The sequence below is a fragment of the Miscanthus floridulus genome, unplaced genomic scaffold (assembly GCF_019320115.1).
Source record: "Miscanthus floridulus cultivar M001 unplaced genomic scaffold, ASM1932011v1 os_1886, whole genome shotgun sequence".
NCBI lineage: Eukaryota > Viridiplantae > Streptophyta > Magnoliopsida > Poales > Poaceae > Miscanthus > Miscanthus floridulus.
Window position 1 is genome coordinate 5,286 of NW_027097967.1, and position 9,573 is coordinate 14,858.

General features: G+C 44.5%; 1 long non-coding RNA gene across 1 annotated transcript; it reads right to left on the bottom strand.

Annotated features, from left to right (window-relative positions):
* Positions 1 to 2,213: 2,213 nt before the first annotated feature.
* LOC136534389 (uncharacterized) lies at positions 2,214 to 3,235 on the bottom strand. Its single transcript, XR_010778708.1, has 3 exons — positions 2,805 to 3,235; positions 2,592 to 2,652; positions 2,214 to 2,516 (listed from the first exon to the last, which is right to left on the bottom strand). It is a non-coding gene; the product is annotated as an uncharacterized lncRNA (long non-coding RNA).
* Between the last annotated feature and the right edge of the window lie 6,338 nt (positions 3,236 to 9,573).

A 9,573-nucleotide genomic window follows, 5' to 3' on the forward strand; every position in this document is an offset into this window, starting at 1 on the left:
AGCCTGAGGCTTTCCTAGTGGGCGTTTAGAGGAGCAACAAGGGGAAGGTGTCCACACATTCCAGCCCTCGTAAACACTAGAACAACTTTGTGAGCATGGAGAGAAGACTTAGGTGATATCACAAGAATTCTTCTAACCACAATGGCTGGTCTTCTTGCTCAACGAGGCACTAGGATAAGTGACACAATCACCCTATGCACAAGAATTCTTCTAGCCGCTTGAGATCTTCATAAGATAGACCATGGAGGGTCCAGCGGAACCGAAGGCGCTCGAGGGAACAGATGGAAGCAAAACATGGCTGAATTGTTGAGTTGCTCTCGCCAAGGCCGGATATGCATTTTATATCCAGCCCGGGAAGATGAATCCAAGTGCCCGTGAGGCAGTGACGCTCTTGTAAAAAGTTTTGAGGCATGGGCTCATGAGTGGACACAAGCGGCGACAAATAGTGGACCCTAGATCAAGGTTCTCTACCCATGACTGTAGACCAATTAGGGATACAGACATAATAATTTTGGAATAAAATTACTTTTAACCCAAAATTGGGGGGCATGTGTTTACACCAAAATTTGGAAGAAGAGTCACAGGGACTTGAAAGCTCCCAAGATCATGTCATCAAGGAATCAATTACGTGCAGATCGGAACCAGCTGATTCAGATGCAAAAACTAAAATCGGCTTTCTTCAGATAGCGCCAGTAGATAACGACGAAGGCTACGTTCGGCGCCAGGACGAAACGTGTTGGACTCTACAAAAAGGGAAAGATTAGAGTCCAAGTTATTTTAAATTAGGAATGCTTTCTTTGGAGTCAAAATTTGTGATGAGTAGTGCTTAGACAGGAGTCATGCATAGGTCCCGGGTATAAATATCAAACCCCAGCTATTATAAGAAGCACACAATCAATCAAATACAAGTCAATTACTTTTTTCGGCTCCGACCATCCCTTAGGAGTAGGAGTAGAGTAGATCTCGACGAGTTCTTCAGCAAGTACGGCTACATCGATCCGGTCGACCTCCACTGCTTGTTGTAAGTACCGTCATGGCTTATACCTCTGTTCGTACGGCTATATCGATCCGGTCGACCTCCACTGCGACTCTGGTATAAGTTAGTTATCGATTCTTGTCTAGTTCAAGTATGGCTGCATCGATCCGGTCGACCCCCACTGCATGAATTAGATCATGGTCAAGTTATCGGCTCTACCTGAGAATGACAGTCTTTGGTAGATTCATTAAGTTACCGATATTGCTTATTGCTTTTATTGTTTATCTAATTACAGCAATATCACTATGCTCGATTGAGATTGATTTGGATCGGCCTTATATCTTATTTAACCCATCGTTTGCTAATCTAGAACTGACCTAATCTACACCCTAAACGATGAGTTACGTTTTTATCGGCTGTTTTATATCAATCTTAATCGTGTATAGCGTGCGGTTAAGGCATGTTGAATCTTGAGTAGATCTATTAGCTAGTGAAAACCATTCTATGGCCTGTTATCATGGCCTGTGTGATTCTGCCTTACACCCCACTGTTAGCACCGTGGAGTGGAGATCGTTTTTTAGTAGATCTATTCCTGGTAAGGCATGACCCTAACTGTGCGTTATGCCTGAATCGGTTGTTTTAGCCGATGTCGAGTGCTTTCACGAACAATTCGCATCACGAGATTGTTGAAGTAAAGATAGGTTGAAAGATGTGTTAGCCCCATGATCTTATTATTGTGTTACGGCCTGCATGATTCTGCCTCATGCCCCACTGATATTGGTAATGAGTTAGGGTCATCAAGTCTATCGTTATTTCTACGGCCTGCATGATTCTGTCTCATGCCCCACTAGTCATAGCGATAGATGAGATCTAACATGTTCACTAGATTTGTCTTTATTAAACGGTTAAATGGTGTTAAATTGTTTCTTTATATAAAAAAGAGATTCGGTTACTTGTAATCATTGGCTTAGCATAAACCGATCATTGTTGATATCTTATTGCCATTGATTAATATTTGTTTAAATGATGATATTTACCCTGAATGATAATCGATTCCTCTTATACAACCCAATGAGCTTTAATCGATTTATTCTTATGAATATGCTGGAATCGATTATTTAGTCGATCTCCTCTCATATCGGCTCTCATAGCCGTACATCCGGGACTGTCTGGCAACACCGGCAAGTTCCGCCCTTAATTACTCTCATATCGGCTCTCATAGCCGTACATCCGGGACTGTCTGGCAACACCGGCAAGTTCCGCCCTTAATTACTGATAAACTTTCTTTCCTTGTCAATTGCAGGGTCAAATTGACTGGCACGCTTCGTGAGGATTGCACAGGATCGACCATCCCTGCGCTGAAGCTAGGCGGATCTGCTCCATCGAGCAGACCCTTCCGGTTTGCTACTTGTGTCCTCGGCACGGGACGAAAATTCTGTGTTGACACTAACCAAATAAACGCAATTTGCGGGTTCGTCTTGCCGCCGGTGATTACAAGGAAATCGTTGTCAGTGAAGGAGATGGTAGCATCCTGCTTCCCCTGGTACAGACGTACACATCAAAATCAAATCTTTCAGAATACCAATGCGGCAAAGGACAACGCAAAAGGATAGACCTTTGGTGACCTCGCCCTTCTTAAGGTCGCCCACGATGATCTCCTTGTCACCGCCGAGCTTCTGCAATGCACAGCGCCACACATGAATTCACGAATCAGGAAGCCCGTCGATCTGGCCGGGGTTTCACGCAATATTGTCAAGTAAAAGAGGAGACATTCACGGGATATTTGAGATGGGGAGGAGGAGGGAGAGGGGGAGGAGGGGTGGCTGACCTTGGGGGCAATGTTGAGCTGGTAGACAAGGCCAACCTTCTTTGTGAGATCCTTGCCGGTGTCGGTGGCCATGTGGAGGCGCATCTGCTCCAGGAGGGTAATTGATTGGGCGTAATTGATTGGTGAAGAGACTCGGCACGGAAGGCGGCGGGATGGGCGAGGACGCCGCTCGTGGATGGGATTGGGTGCGGGGAAGCTGGAGCACCGCACGCATCGCCTTCTGCACATTGTCCGCGGAGATGAGCGAGTAGGGCGGCCGAGTGGAGGTTGCGGCACCCCCGGCAATGTCGGTTCCCGCGATGGGGTCCTCCTCCACCTCCGCCACCACGGTGGCGCCCTTTGAGGCCGCGACCCTGCCATCTGCAGCGGTGGCGCACCGTGCGCGGAACGACGCCGGAGCCACGAATCGGGTGGGGAGGAAGGGCATGGAGTGGACGTAGCAGCGGAGGGATCAATGGAAGAACGCGAAGCGCGGGGTGGGGCGATGCATTGGCGTAAGGTGTGGGGCGGTGGGAGGCAGACCGATAGAGCTGAGGGATGGCTCGGAGGGGCGGATGGAAATCGGACGGAGCGAGATGGACCGGAGCGAGGGCCACGGAGCCGAAGCGGAACGACGTACGAAAAAGTCCCCTTTTCACTTATTTTAAGTAGTAGAGAGATATTTGGCCTTTTAAGTTTTCATCGTCCAAATCCACAACATGCATTTACGGTTGCAAGAGTAGATTTTTACGTTTCTTGGTACATATATGTGGTCGAGAAAATACAAATTTATTTCGATCCTTAAGTCCACGACAATTTTATTTGTCACAACACAAGTACGCTACCGGTAGATAACACCATGCCTACAATATTATACATTATTATATGAGGGCCCGGAAGGATCAGATCATTGTTCTTTAATTTTAAGGAACGCCAGGCAGGGATCATTGTATCATGGCCGGATTGGAGTGCTAGCAGGAGCAACAATCTTAGAGTTGCAATCGGTCCAGCACCAGCATTGAAAGGTTTGACAGGTGCCGGAATCGTTGTCCAAGTCTTCCTCTATGCATACTCTGCTGCAGTCGTCGTCGCTAATGAATGGCCAGCACGGCCCTTGATACCTGCCGCTCAGGTGCTCGTTGCAACCATCCCAAAAACCTTCCGATGACTCTGCATGGATCCAGACATAAACGTATATATGCAAGAGCGTCGTCGGTTAGCCAGCGAATAGAATAATCGAGCTTGTGCTTGTACCGTACCGGCGGTGAGGATGACGAGTGAGAGGACGACGGCGGCGGCTGCAGAGAGAATCTTCCTTGGTGAAGGCTCCATTGGTACGTTGTAAGAAGCTAAGATCGTGCTGAGTATGAGCCGATGACGGATGAGTTTGACAACATATATAGTATATAAAGGGAGAGAGATGACGTACGTGTGACCAAGTTGATGAGGATGTCATCATGTAAGTAGATACAAAAATATTCGGAGAAAGCAATGCAATAGCACCTCCGGAACTAAGTGAGGATGTCATCATGTAAGTAGAGACAAAAATATTCGGAGAAAGCAATGCAATAGCACCTCCGGATCTAAGTTTTTCCTTGTGCAAAAGCGACGTCAGAAACGAAATATTTACGATCTCCATGGCGTCGAGATATTTTGAGGCGCATAGACCGTAGCGCACAAATGTCGTTAGCAGGTAAGCCATTCGACGGAATGCCCCTGAAGACGCACAAATGCACATGGTGTCCGTCGTGCCACTAAGCATTTTGAGCCCGAACAGCTGGGAGATGACGGCGTAGAGCAGCGGCCACTGTGCGCCGAAGCAGAAGCCGACGAGCACCGACGCCGCGTAGAGCGCGCCCGGCGATGAGTAGGTGGCCGGCGCAGGAGGCAAGCAGCACCGCCCTGAGCGCGAGCGACCGCGGGAACCTGTAGCGCGCCAGGAGGGACTTGGAGGTGTATCCGGCAGCGACGCGGCCGGCATAGTTCCACTACCATAGACAGGATTAGTAGGGGCGGCTGATGAGGTAATTTAGAGGCAGTTTGGTCAACCATCCTACCATATCGTCTCTATAAATTATTTATTTGTAGAACGATTCCTAGACCGTTCTTATAAATCAATTTGTAGAGGCGATTAGTGTTATCAGTCGTCCCTACAAATAGATTTGTAGGGGTGGCTGATAACATCAGCCGCCTCTACAAAATTGATTTGTAGGGGCGGCTGTAGTATTAACCGCCTCTATAATACCTGTTTGTAGGGGCGATTCAGTCTAGAACCGCCCCTACAGTACATTTTTCTAAAAAAATTAAATTTATAATTCAATCAGAACATATATATATATATATATATATATATATATAGGGAGAGGCTATTCAGTAGCCAGCTACAGAATAAGTTATTCTGTAGCCACCTCCATTTACCATAATTTTATATACTAATTTACGATAATATCAATATATATTTACTATAGTTGGGTTACTATAACACATAGGGATATTTACCATAACGTTATAGTAAACCACTTAGTAAGGAGTTACTATAATCTCATAAATTAACATAGTAATTATAGTAACTCAAGGTGGCTACAAAATATGTTATTTTGTAGCCAGCTATAGAGTAGTTGTTATATATATATATATATATATATATATATATATATATATATATATATATATATTCAAATCTGACCAGAACATATATAATTCAAATCTGATCACAAGCACAGGAGCATTATATAAACTACCATTACAAGTCCAATTCACAAGAATATATACAATCCATCATTAAATAGATATAATTCACAAGTCTAATTCGTTCCACAAGTTCAAACCATTTCACAAGGTAAGACCAATGTCAAATTTCACACACATTGTTATCAACAGCCTAGAGCTAGCCTTTTAGTCTCACGAAGATGTTGGTACTGAGAATTTCTACCTAAGTCAGAATCTCGGTCATGATAGGTGCCTTTGACATATACAATCTAATCCAATATGAAGTTGCAAAGGTCGCCGATGAGCTCTAAGAGTTGGTCATCCTTGTATGGGTCTCTTTTTATTTCTTTCTCTTCTTTCTACTACAAGAGAATAAGTTTCGGTTTAGTATTTCATATCATATGCGAAGTTTTCATACTACGGGTGAAGAGGTTCAAACTTACCCTTAAGGGGTGTCTCCTGTAGGCACCGGTGTTACTTATCATAGAACATATATGGTATCTACAATGTACACTCTCATGCTTCTGCTTGGAGCATTATGTGTTTTGCATATGAAAATGTTAAGTAATGCTTTTGACATCCATGTAATGGAGTACTAAAGTAAGTCACACTTACCGCACATAGTATTTTTATAGCAAGCCTTTCCTTTCTTACTAGATCATGCCTTCCGTGATGTTCAGTGACATAGAACCTGAATGCCCTGTTCAAATTATTTTAGCAAATGCAACATATTAGTATCTAAAAGTGAACATTACAAGTATATATACAAACATATAAGCTAACAAGGATTGTCGATATGTATACGTCTTGAGAATCGATATGGAGTCTTTGTATGTCACCGGGTCCCTATCTATTGAATCAAAGACCCATGCCATGCTCCTCCGGACATCGACGCCTATACAAATCCAGTGGTTGATGCATAAATTTAATTATAGAACTAGATAAGCTCTTTTACATCGAATAAAATATATCGAACAAAGCTTTAAGTATAGAGTTGAACTTACTCAAAGTTATATAGTAGCCATATAGTAGAGTGTTGTTGCTGATTTTTAAAAGTCAGGGCAATATATGCTAAAACCTTAAGGGACTCTTGCCTTAGTCTCTTCGCACGGATGTCCTCTTTCTCCCAAAGGGTCTTTCAGCAGCTAGCTCTTTGGCATCCAGTTTCCACTGTCTAGGGTAATTAAAATTTATTTGTGCTATAGCTTGAGGGTCTATATACCTGGCTTTCATACTTGACATTTGTTTTACAATGTGCACTTGCATTCTATAAATCGCGGCGTGGGTCAGTTATAACAAAATCCAAATATTACATTCATATCATATCGGGAGGGCAAGGACTTACAGGCACCACGTACGAATTAGATTCATTTCCATTACTCCGAGGCAAAAGCATGTCTGCATGTCATTGAAGTCAAAGATAATTTTCCCAGCTAGGCTTCTAAATGTGCCGACGGGGAAGCATACTTGTATGAGGTCTATGTTCCTTAGGAGAACACGCAAGTACTAATCATGGTAACTTCTCATTCCAAGTGGTAGGCGCTGGATATCGTTTGGTAGGAAGGGCTTGTCTCTTTCATATGTTTTCAGGCAATCCTTTGACCATTTGATGGCATCAACATTTGGATACTTCTTTGCTGTTTGGTGGACTTTGCTAGTGATGGTCTCCTCAGAAGCCCGTGTTGGGACTTTTTTAACTTGGTTCTCAGGCTTGAACTGGTCATGGGCATACCACTTGTGCACCGACGAGACGTCTTTCATCGGAACATAAATTGGCCTTATGGTGATTGGATGCTTCTTTCGAAGTTCCCATTCAGGCACGTCCTCATCTTCTTGTGCATCACCTTCTTTAGGAGGCACTTGTTGTTTATGTATCGGCTGCGCTTGTTGAGAAGACTGTGGTATCTCATCATGCACTTGCTCGGTATGAGCTGGAGAAGGTTGTGGCTTATCAGGCACAAGCTCACTAGGAGGCGGGGAAGAATGTGGCATCTCAGGAATGTGGTGGTCACGAGACGGTGAAAATATCTTCCCATCCTCAACAACTCGCTCCAAATTTGAGAGAGGGGGAGACAGCAAAGAAGCAATCAATATAATGTCCCGTTTGTGCTAGAGGATAAACTGGCCCATTACGTCTCCAAGTAACACCGACCCCTCGAGAGTTGTGTAGTCTATCCTCCACTACATGAACTCGGGCTTCATGGTATGCACCTCGACCCTAGTGTAGTCCGGCGGTATCTTATTATTGTGGTGTAAGCCACCGGGAGGATGTGTCACACCCATTGCCACCTCCATCACAATGTTCTACCGGCCACTAAGAAACACCAAGATGCAACTAGTTGGTTCCCGTATGCGATCGACAGGGGTTGTGGCTGTAGTGGAACCTTGGCTGTTAGGAACATCCGGAGGGCTGGCAACTAATGCCAGTTCTCCCGGCGGCGCCATTAATGTCCGTGGTCCCATAGATAGCCCTTGCTCCTTTAGCACCTTCACTTGGAGCTCAAGATTAGAATCCTGGTCTCTGTCATGTTTTTTGTACATGTGCCTATCCTCTTCGAATCCATGCTTCCAGGTTGTCCTTTTCCCTAGCCCCTAGTGCAGCCTGTGTGCTCGTTGTTTCCCAAGCCAAGGCTAAGCTCGCCCCTCTCTCTGGAAGGATTGAATGAGCCTTTCTCCTTGTCTTCAGCATATTTCAGTATCCTTGATATTGCCTCTTAGGTCTCTGGCTTATCAAACTTAAGATTACCGCCAGATGATTCTATACTCCTCGTATATATCCAATTCCTTGAGCATACCTTCAAATTCTTCACATCGATATTCCCAGAAGCTGTGGCCTCTTCGTCCATCTTCCTAAATTGCTCTTCCTTGGCATAGTAGCCACCGAGGCCTAGATGATGGTGGTGTATGTTCCTCTTCGCCAACTGAGTGTTACAGGCACTGAGCTCCAATGGCTCCGGTGAAGTCTTCTGAGCCACGAGCTCCTCCCATTGACTAGAAGTTATATTGCCGAACGCATTGAAGGGAGTTAACCCCTTTTGGATATACTTCTTGTTGAGCTCTGACCTCCAACTTTGGAATGACTCTCCCATGATCTTGAAAGCATTTTTTACCAGTTCTTGCTTACCCTCTAGAAATCTAAAATTATGCTTCAGCTGCTTATCCCATAGTTCATTCGTTTTCTTCTCTTGTACCTCTTTCTAGTTAGGGATTGCTGGGTTCAATTTTTCTTCTCTGGTATCTCTTTCCAGTTAGGGAATTCTTCTGCACGTGCATAGCATCAATGGCATGGGGACCTCCAAGTCTAGCCAATAAGGCAGATACTAAAATAAGATCGATTCTTTCTTGAAAGGTACACCTTCGACAGGATGTGTGCTTCTATCTCTGTTTGTCCTATTTGGATTCTTCTTTTCATAGACGACGCGTATGTTTTTCACCAATCTGTACACATGTTCTCCGTTATGACGTCTCTCTAGAGAGGGTTCAATCTCTAGGGTGTTGTCATAAAATCTAAAGAACAATTTGTTGCGGTACTTGTGACTTGTCTTTAAGAAGCGATGGTTCCTTAGGTAAACTATCTTCTTGGATGCATCTAGGAACACCCATGTAGTACCATCCAAGCAAACTAAGCATTCCGTCTTCCATTTGATCTGTCTAGACAAAGCAAACAGCGCGGGGGTAATCATTGGTAGTAACAAATATTATTGCTCTACATATGAAGTCCTCCTTTTGGAACGCATCGTACATCGACTCCCCATGCCTCCATAGCCTCTCCATTTCTTGCATCAAAGGCTTGAGGAACACATCTATATCATTGCTTGGTTGTTTAGGGCCAGAAATAAGAATGGTGAGGAGAAAGTACTTTCTCTTCTGACACAACCACGTTGGGATGTTGTACATGGTCAAGATCACTAGCCAAGTGTTGTGATCGCTCATCCTCTCATTGAAGGGATTCATTCCATTGGTGCTTAAGCCAAACCGTACATTCCTAGGGTCATTGCTGAATTCTTTGTGCTTCTCATCGATCCTTTGCCACTGACTACAATCAGCCGGGTGTGTAATCTTATCATCATCCAACTTGCGC